The 10,381-nt window shown below is 36.2% G+C and overlaps 1 long non-coding RNA gene across 1 annotated transcript in view; it reads right to left on the minus strand.

Moving 5' to 3' along the window:
• The window catches only part of LOC123389269, a 45,872-nt gene extending 35,902 nt beyond the window's left edge, over positions 1–9,970 (minus strand). Inside the window, exons 1-3 of the long non-coding RNA XR_006603849.1 lie at positions 9,924–9,970; positions 8,934–8,989; positions 7,791–7,948 (exon numbers count right to left, since the gene is read on the minus strand). This is a non-coding gene — a long non-coding RNA (uncharacterized LOC123389269). The remainder of the gene's footprint in view (positions 1–7,790; positions 7,949–8,933; positions 8,990–9,923) is intronic.
• Positions 9,971–10,381: the final 411 nt, after the last annotated feature.

Here is a 10,381-nt window from a genome sequence, read left to right on the forward strand (position 1 = left end):
TCATACATCATGATCAAGAGGATTTATTCTAGGGATGCTGGGATGGTTCAACATCTGCAAAGTAGTCAGTGTAATACACTACATTAATTAAACAAGGGATAAAAATCATATGATCATCTTGATGCAGAAAATGCATGTAGCAAAATTCAAAATCCATTTATGGTTAAAACTTTCAACAAACGGAGTATAGAGGGAATGTACTTAAAAATAATAAAGGCCATATGTGGCATATGACAAGCCCACAGCTAACATCATAGTCAATGGTGAAAAGTTAAAAGCTTTTCTTCTAAGATCAGGAATACATCAAAGATGCCTCCTCTTACCACTTTTGTTCAACGTAGTGTTAGAAGCCCTAGCCAGAGCAATGAGTCAAGAAAAAGAAATAAAACTCTCCAGATTGGAAAGGAAAATGTAAAACTATACTTGTTTATAGGTGGTATGTTAGTATGTATAAAAAACACTGAAGAATCCATAAAAAAAACTGTTGGAACTAATAAATAAATTCAGTAAAATTGCAAGATATAAAACCAATACACAAAATCTGTTGCATTTCTAAAAAACCAATAATGATGCTGGGGAAACTGGGTAGCCACATGCAAAAGAATAATACTGGACCTCTATCTTATACCATACACAGAAATGAACTCAAAGTGGATTAGAGACTTAAACATAAAACCTGAAACTATACAACTTCTAGAAGAAAACATGAGCAATAAGCTCCTTGACATTGGTCTTAGCATTGATTTTTGAATTAAATACCACAAGCAAAAGCAACAAAAGCAAAAATCAACAAGTGGGACTACATCAGTCGAAAAATTCTCTGCACAGCAAAAGAAACCATTCACAAATGAACGGGCAATCTATCGAATGGGAGAAAATGTTTGCAAATCATACATCTGATAAGGGTCTAATATGCAAAATACATAAAGAACTCATACAAGTCCATAGTAAAAAAAAGGAAACAATCCAATTAAAAAATGGTCAGGAGATCTGAATAGACATTTCACCAAAGAAAAGAAACAGATGGCCAACACGTACATGAAAAGATGTTCTACATCATTAATCATCAGAGAAATGCAAATCAACCACAAGGAGGTATCACCTTGCACTTGTTAGAGTTGCCATTATCAAAAAGACTGGAAATAAAAGTGTTGGTGAGGATGTGGAGAAAAGGGAATCCTTATGCATTATTGGTGGAAATGTAAATTGGTACAGCCAATATGGAAAACAGTATGGAGGTTTCTCAAAAAATTAAAAGTAGAACTACCCTATGATCCAGTGATCTCTTCTGTGTGTTTATCTGAAGAAAAGAAAAACACTAATTTGAAAATATGTATGCACCCCCATGTTCAATGATGTTTAGTGTGGTCAGTGCAGCATTTACACTAGCCAAGATGTGGAAACAACCCAAGTGTCCATCAGTGGATGAATGCATAAAAAACTGTATATACATAAATGTATGTATATAATATTATCCAGCCACAAGAAAGAATGAAATCTTGCCATTTCCAACAATATGGATGGACCTCAAGACCATTACACTAAGTGAAATAAGTCAGAGGAAGACAGATACCATATAATCTCTCTTATTTGTGGAATCTAAAATAGCTAGCCATTTAGCTAGACAGATAAGCAAACCAAACTCAGAAACAATGGATTGGTGGTTGTCATATGTGGTTATGGGTGAGCTACTTCTGTGTTTTGTTTTCTATAGTTTAAATAAATTGAAGAGGTTAAAAAATGTAAAGACTTCCCTAAACCTGCTTTCCTTACAATTTCCCAAGAAGTCCTGGGTTTCTGACATAAAACGCTTTGGAGCTAAGCTTATTTATTGGGTGGTGATGATAAGACAGCTGCTTAGGCTAGTCAACACTGAGACCCCCTGTGATGATTTCTCTTCTGCAACTTCCATCATAGTGTTTAAACTGACATCCCTCAGTGGAGACTTATGACCCCAGAACCCTTCTTCAGCCAGTCTGTGTCCTTAATTTTATAAGATAATGAGTACCCTTGTCTGGTGCAGTTTGGCTTTTAGTTTGTCATATTATTGAAAAAGCGGGTTAAAGAAGGGAATCCTGATTTTTAAAAAAAAAAAGTTTTTTATAGATCCTGGGTATCAACCTTTTGTCTATACTGTCATTTGCAAATATCTTCTCCCATTCCGTTAGTTGCCTGTTTGTTTTCTTGACTGTTTCCTTTGCTGTGCAGAAGCTTTTGATTTTGATGAAGTCCCAGAAGTTTATTTTGGCTTTTGTTTCCTTTGCCTTTGGAGACATATCTTGAAAGAAGTTTCTGTGGCTGATATCAAAGAGATTACTTCCTATGTTCTCCTCTAGGATTCTGGTGGATTCCTGTCTCACGTTGAGGTCTTTTATCCATTTTGAGTTTATCTTTGTGTATGGTGTAAGAGAATGATCGAGTTTCATTCTTCTACATATAGCTGTCCAGTTTTCCCAGCACCATTTATTGAAGAAACTTTTTTCCACTTATATTTTTTCCTGTTTTGTTGAAGATTATTTGACCATAGAGTTGAGAGTACATATCCAGGATCTATAAAGAACTCCACAAACTCAACACACACAAAACAGATAATCATATCAAAAAATGGGCAGAAGATATGAACAGACACTTCTCCAATGAAGACATACAAATGGCTATCAGACACATGAAAAAATGTTCATCATCACTAGCCATCAGGGAGATTCAAATTAAAACCACATTGAGATATCACCTTACACTAGTTAGAATGGCCAAAATTAGCAAGACAGGAAGCAACATGTGTTGGAGGGGATGTGGAGAAAGGGGAACCCTCTTCCACTGTTGGTGGGAATGCAAGTTGGTGCAGCCTCTTTGGAGAACAGTTTGGAGATTCCTTAAGAAATTAAAAATAGAGCTTCCCTATGACCCTGCAATTGCACTACTGGGTATTTACCCCAAAGATACAGATGTACTGAAAAGAAGGGCCATCAGTACCCCAATGTTTATAGCAGCAATGGCCATGGTGGCCAAACTGTGGAAAGAACCAAGATGCCCTTCAACGGACAAATGGGTAAGGAAGATGTGGTCCATATACACTATGGAGTATTATGCCTCCATCAGAAAGGATGAATACCCAACTTTTGTAGCAACATGGACAAGAATGGGGGAGATTATGCTGAGTGAATAAGTCAAGCAGAGAGAGTCCATTATCATATGGTTTCACTTATTTGTGGAGCATAACAAATAGAATTGCGGACATGGGGAGTTAGGAGAAGTGAGTTAGGGGAAATTGGAAGGGGAGGTGAACCATGAGAGACTATGGACTCTGAAAAACAATCTGAGGGGTTTTAAGTGGCAGGGGGTGGGAGATTGGGGGAACCAGGTGGTGGGTATTAGAGAGGGCATGGATTTCATGGAGCACTGGGTGTGGTACAAAAACAATGAATACTGTTATGCTGAAAATAAATAAAAAATAAATTTTAAAAAAAGTTTTGTTATAATACTTGTTTTGAAAATGTGAATTTGTTTTAACATACCTGATATATTTGGTAACAATAAAAAAATTTAATGAACATAGGGCTAGAGAGTGTAGGTCCTGAAGTTGGAGGCAGGGAAGCAGTGAAGAGGAGTATTTATTTCCTAACTTTTTACACATGGATCCAATATTTTGTTGAGTCTTGGGCAGGACATTTTAGTTAAGACAGGATGAAAACCTTTAAAGTGGGAATAAAATGATGTTAATAGTTAGTACCATGTTCTCTCAGATTTTTATCTAGGGAAGACAGCTGGCTATGTGTGGGAAGACTAGAAAATCATCTTTCCTTATTTGAGATAAGGTTTGTTGTAAGACTGGTCATTTATCAACAAAGCTTAATGTATTAAAAATATTTCCAGTGTGGTTGGAGGGTCTATAGGCTCAAATGATTACTCCAAACACAGAATTATCATTGATGTTCTAAAGTTAGTAACTCCCAGAAGTCAATGGAGATACTTTTTATGTGTTATGGAGTCATATAGAATGTTCCCAAGGCTACCGACTTTGAAATCCTTGTAGAATACTTAAAAATTGCTACGTATTATTTAATATGAAGTATATAAGGTAAGAAACATAAAAACTTGAAGACCTATGATCCTACCTCCAACTTATGAAATAGACTTTACTAGTAAAATTGAAGCTACCTCTATACACTCTACCCTAATCTATCACCAATATATTTTTTTATTGTGTTAGTCACCACATAGTACATTATTAGTTTGTGATGTAGTGTTCCATGATTCATTATTTGCATATAAAACCCAATGCTCATTACAACACATGCCCTGCTTAATAGCCATCACTGGGTTAACCCATCCTCCCGAAACTTCTCCTCTCTGAAACCCTCAGATTGTTTCCCAGAGTCCATAGTCATCTCCTCCTCTGTTCCCTCCCCCCTTCAATTTCCCTTCCTTCCTCTAATGTCCTCAGTGCTATTCCTTATGTTCCATGTATGACTGAAACCATATAATTGTCTTTCTCTGCTTGATTTATTTCACTTGGCATAATCCCCTTTAGTTCCATCCATGTCGATGCAAATGGTGGGTATTAATCCATTCTGATGGCTGAGTAATATTCCACTGTACATATGGACCACATCTTCTTTATCCATCTGTCTTTTTGAAGGGCATCTCAGCTCTTTCCGAAGTTTGGCAATTGTGGACATTGCTGCTATGAACACTGGGGTGCATGTGCCCTTTCTTTTCACTACATTTGTATCTTTGGGGTAAATACCCAACAGTGCAACTGCTGGGCCAGAAGGTAGCTCTATTTTTAACTTTTTGAGGAACCGCCGTACTGTTTTCCTAAGTGACTGTATCAACTTGCATTCCCACCAACAGTGTAAGAGGGTTCCCCTTTCTCCACATCCTCTCCAGCATTTGTTGTTTCCTGCCTTGTTAATTTTTGCCACTCTAACTGGTGTAAGGTGGTATCTCAATGCGATTTTGATTTTAATCTCTCTGATGGCTAAAGATGCTTAACATTTTTTCATGTGTCTGTTGGCCATTTGTATGTCTTCTTTAGAGAAGTGTTTCTTTATGTTTTCTGCCCATTTTTTGACTTGATTATTTGTTTTTGGGGTGTTGAGTTTAAGAACTTCTTTATAGATCTTTGATACCAGCCCTTTGGCTGTAATGTCATTTGCAAATATCTTCTCTTACTCCATGGGTTGCCTCTTAGTTTTGTTAGGGACTGTTTCCTTTGCTGTTCAGAAGCTTTTTATCCTGATGAAGTCCCAAAAGTTAATTTTTGCTTTTCTTTCCCTTACCTTTGGAGACATATCATTAAGAAGTTGCTGTGGTTGATGTCGAAGAGGTTAGTGCCTATGTTCTTCTCTAAGACTTTGATGGATTCCTATCTCACATTGAGGTCCTTTGTCTATTTAGAGTTTATTTTTGTGTTTGGTATAAGAGAATGGTCGAGTTACCCTATATTTTATGTTTATCATTTCCTTGCTTTTAAAAAAAGGTTCATACTTAAGATTATATCTGTACAATATATTATTTATTTCCCTGGATTTGAATGATTATACCACATGTATTTTTCTGTTACTTGCTTCTTTTACTCAGTTTTGTTTGTGAGATTCATCCATGACACTGAGCTCATACATGTTCACAGATGTATAATATCCCACTGTTAAGAACAGTCTGTCCTTCCTCCTGTTAAAATGGGTGGATTGTCCTCCTTGTAAGAGCCATATCCTATTTTTTTCTCTCTTACTGAAGGACTTTGTGTCTGCGATTATCTTTTTGCCTGCATCATTTTTTTCTCTCTCTACTAAGTATTTCCATCAACTTATAAACATGCAAAAAAATCTCACATTCTTCAAGAAAAGTAGACCTTAAGTTCCCCTCCAGCTATTATCCCATGATTCTGCCCCTCTTTTAGCAAAACTTTTGGAAAGAGATGTCTGTCATTATCTCCACTTTTGTATTTCCTCCTTTCTCTTAAGCTACTCCAATTAAGCTCTTATTATTATTCCATCAGTCCAGTATTTTTATTATTATAACAGAATTTTCACTTTTCTAATGTCAGTGATAATTTATTAGTTCCCATGTTTTCAATCTTTTAGCAACATTAGACATAATATGAGATGCCTCTCCCCTTCAAGGGCAGTTCTGACTGCTTCTATGCATTTTAGAATTTTCTATCCTAGTTGTTCACAATCCTCACCTAAATATGTAGGAAGCATATCAAATTTTACATTTGAACTGAAGTCTTGATTTCTCAGAAAAGGGCATCACTGTTCAACTCTGCTCTGGCCAAAAATCTAAGTTTAATTTTTATTCCATTCTTTTGTTTACACTCCGCATCTAATCCAGTAATCCTTCAGGGTTTTTTTCCAGATTCTGATCCCCTTTCACCACTGCTTTAGCCACATTGCCCCAACCACCATTATATAGCGTTCAACCTTGCCTGTTTGCCTTCTTGATCCCCAAAGTCAAATCTTCACAAACCAGCCAGGGCGATCTTTTAAAAACAAAAATCAGGTCCTGTTTCTTCTGTGTCCAACAAGAATAAAAGGCAAACTCCTTAGCTGGGCCTGTAAGAATTTAGGTAGCTTAGCCCCTACCTATTCCTCTAATCTCTTCTCTAAGCCCATCTCCTTCCCTACTGCAGTATAGACACATGGTTTTCTTGTCTTTCACAAACAAACCAAGGTCATTCTCACATGCTATCATTCCCTCCCTGGAACACACTTCCAAAAAAACTTCACATGGCTCACACTTCACCCCTTTCATGTCTGCTCAAATGTCACATCTTAGAGGACCTTCTCTCCCTTTATCTACAAACCATTTTTCCACCAACTTTCATTTCTTTGCCCTGCTATATCTTTCCAAGTAGAATGTTTATGGCACTACTGTTACTATATTGCATTTTTATTAGTTTATTATCTGCCTAACTAGAATATAAATGCTATGAAGGCAGAAACTTGTTCACTACTGAATACCCAGAACCTGGAAACTGGTTGGAACACAGATTCTTCTGAATTAGTTTATTTGTTTCAGGCAGTATACTTTCATTACCATCATGCAGTAATTAATAAGGTCATTCAGAGCCAGCATATCCCAGGAAATTAAGGTATTAAGTTTTATTTCTGAATCATTTTGGTCAGTTCATTTCCTTGTAACACACAGTCATTATGTGTGCTTACTGGAACTGATCAATTTTTAAATTCAGGTGATAATGAATACCTCTTCTAGAACTCTGACTTACTCAAAATTTAGAGTGTTTACTCTTTATGCATACATAATTATATGCAAATGTACACTTTAAGTAAAACTATATACTTAGAAGGAACAAGATGGGGAGATATAACCACCCTTACATTATAGCTAATAGCTAGTATGTACTGTGCATATAGTATTTATTGAGCACTTATGTGCCAGGCATTATTATAAGTACTTTATCTTTGCTTATTTAATCTTCACTAAAACTCAAGATGTCCTGTTATCCCTATTTTACTACTGATAAACTGAGGCCACATAAGTGAAGAAACTTGCCCAAGGCTATGATCTATATTACAACTGCTTGTGTCTATTAATGTTGTGACATAGACACCTGCATTTTCCAGCCAGGATATAGAACGACCAATGTGTTATTTTTCAAGGACAAATAAATTCATTAAAAATGCATGTATTGGGATCCTTCTGAGCTGTACTTCTCTCTCTGACACTCCATCACCTACACCCCCACTCCTTTCCCAACTCATTTGTTTGACCCTCAAGGCTCTGTCTCTCCATAATGGATCCTTTCTCAATCCAACTTTTCTTACCTTTTCCTTATGAACTGTACTTGACTCTTTGACTTCCTCAACTGGAACTTCAGTGAGACCTCTGTTCTATTTTCTGCATTGTTTTATCCTTGCATAAGCCTTCACCACTGTTGAACAGTGTGACCTTCAGCAACTTGCTTAACTTCTCAGAGTTTTTTCTTTGTGAAAGAAAGGCAGAGTGGATTAGATGAGCCTAGAAAGCACTGCAACTTCAAGTGTCTTAATTTTTTTTATTTTGCTAATATGTCAAACTTACAGAAAATTTATAATAATAATAAAAATAATAATACAAAGAAATCTTAGCTGCCAATATTCATTACCTCAAACCTCCAAATGTTAACATTTTACTAAATTTGCTTTATATCTATCCATGTTGCTATACTTCTTAAAATTTTTTTGAAATTATAGACATGATGCTCTTTTACTCCTGAATACCTTGGTATGTATTTTCTTTAAAAAAGGAGGTGGGTGCTGGATGGCTCAGTTGGTTAAACATCTTCCTTTGGCTAAGGTCATGATCCCAGGGTCCTGGAATCGAGCCCCACATAGGGCTCCCTGCTTCTCCAGCTCTGACAGCTTCTCTATGTGCTTGTGCTGTCTCTCTCTCTACCAAATGGATAAAAAAAAAAAAAAAAAAAAAAAAAAAAAAAAAAAAAAAAAAAGACGGGGGAGTTCTGCTACATACCACAACCTAATTATAAATGCTAGGAAAATAACACAGATGTAAAACTATTGTGTATTTTTATAGCCTCTTTAAGGGTCTTTTTATTTTAAGTCAAATGATTAAAAATGGATTGGGCTTTTTGATGTTCTAACAGGTATGACTTTGAATCCTCTCAACCTCTCAACAATACCTTGATAACATTCCTCTTTTCTGTGGATTTGGTCTCATAATGATACTTCCTGTATCTGTCTGTATTCTTTGTACAAGCTATTCAGACTCTCTTAGTCTATCTTAAATAAAATATCAAAACTAGCAGGGGAATATAGGAAAGATATTAAGATTCATAGAATCACTGAAAGACCAGAGAACCAAAATGTAAAAAATAGGCAGGAAACAAGGACAGCTACTCAGCCAGGATCCAGACTTTGATGGTCAGGAGAGAGAGGCCATAGTAGAAAGTTGGTCTGACCAATACCTACCTAATTATATGTGAGGTAGCAGAGAGTCAACTTCCTATAAGGTAACGAGGGTGCTCCTGGGAAGGAGAAATTGAAGAATGGTATACTTAAACATTCATTAACAAGAGAAAATATGCAGCTCATATTAAATTGGACATAGAAATATTTTCTTCTTAGACTTGCTAAAGACTGACATGAAAATCCAAATGTGGTTATAGCTAAAATCTACACTAAAAATTATGAGTGCAAATGGTCACAGCAATTAAATGTTTAGTTCAAAGGAAGGGTTCATCTGCTGAGAAAGGAAATTTACTTCAGAAAATAGGTTTGCTGGTGCAGATAGCTTTAATATATTTAATATACATAAGGGCAGCATTGCCTCCCCCTATCTATGCCTCTAGCATCAAGAAAATTAAAAAAGAGAAAGAACAACAACAACAAAAAAAACACCTCACATAAGATTTATTACAGTTCAGTTTAAATGTACAAATGAAACATCTGACCCAGTCAGCAATGATGTCCATTAGTTTTTTTAATGTAATATGTCAAGTGAGTAATATCTGGAACACTAAATAAATAAATTGAAAACATCTCATGAAACTATTAATTCTAAAGAACCCAACCAACCTCCCATGACCTCTTTGAACCAAAAGATCACATGTAAAAGAAAATAATGGGACAAAGAAAAGAACTTGACAAAGAAATTGAAAAGGAGGGGAAATTACTACATGTAACCACAACTGGAGACAGACTGTATCACAGGATTATTAGAATTTGAAGGAAAACATTATTATTTTTTAAACTGAATTGGATTATTTATTACAGTTCTAAAAACTATTGAACATGAGGAAGATTCCTAGCAAATATTAGATTATACCAGGAAATAATGTATATGAGAGAAGCATCTCAGAGATAAATCTCTATATTACATTTTTCTTCTTGTAGCTCCAATCTGAAAAGAATTGCTCTTATATTTTATAAATAGCAAGTAATGTAATTCTGCTTTCTTACCTTTGTAGATAGGAGCAGTAATGTTTTTTAGAACTGACAACAATGGGTTTTTGAGAGTTTAGTCAAGTTGGTGACCATAGTGAGGGAATTTGAATATGGAACAAAAGAACTCTCCTTGTTATGCCCCAATAATGGGTCCGTGATTAAAGGAGCGAGACTGATACAAAGCGAAGGTCAAGCAAAGCTTTATTTCCCGCCAAGCATCAAGAATCTAACCGAGAGTTCTGGGCCACTCCTCTTCCAAGAGAGGGCGATCCTTCTCAGTTTCACAGGCTAGCTTTTAAGGGTAAAGTCCATGCGGTCGGGCCTGGCCATGCACAGGTGGCCAATGAGATTGTAACACACACAGGAAACTCCACAGCGATGCTAGGTGACCAATTGAGTTACAATTTACCCTAGTAGATATTTGAACCAGCCTATTACACCTTGATTGGGGTTGGCGCCAAAAGGGCTCCCAA

Source organism: Mustela putorius, unplaced genomic scaffold, assembly GCF_011764305.1.
Source record: "Mustela putorius furo isolate JIRA1106 unplaced genomic scaffold, ASM1176430v1.1 tig00003964_pilon_pilon_pilon, whole genome shotgun sequence".
Classification (NCBI taxonomy): domain Eukaryota; kingdom Metazoa; phylum Chordata; class Mammalia; order Carnivora; family Mustelidae; genus Mustela; species Mustela putorius.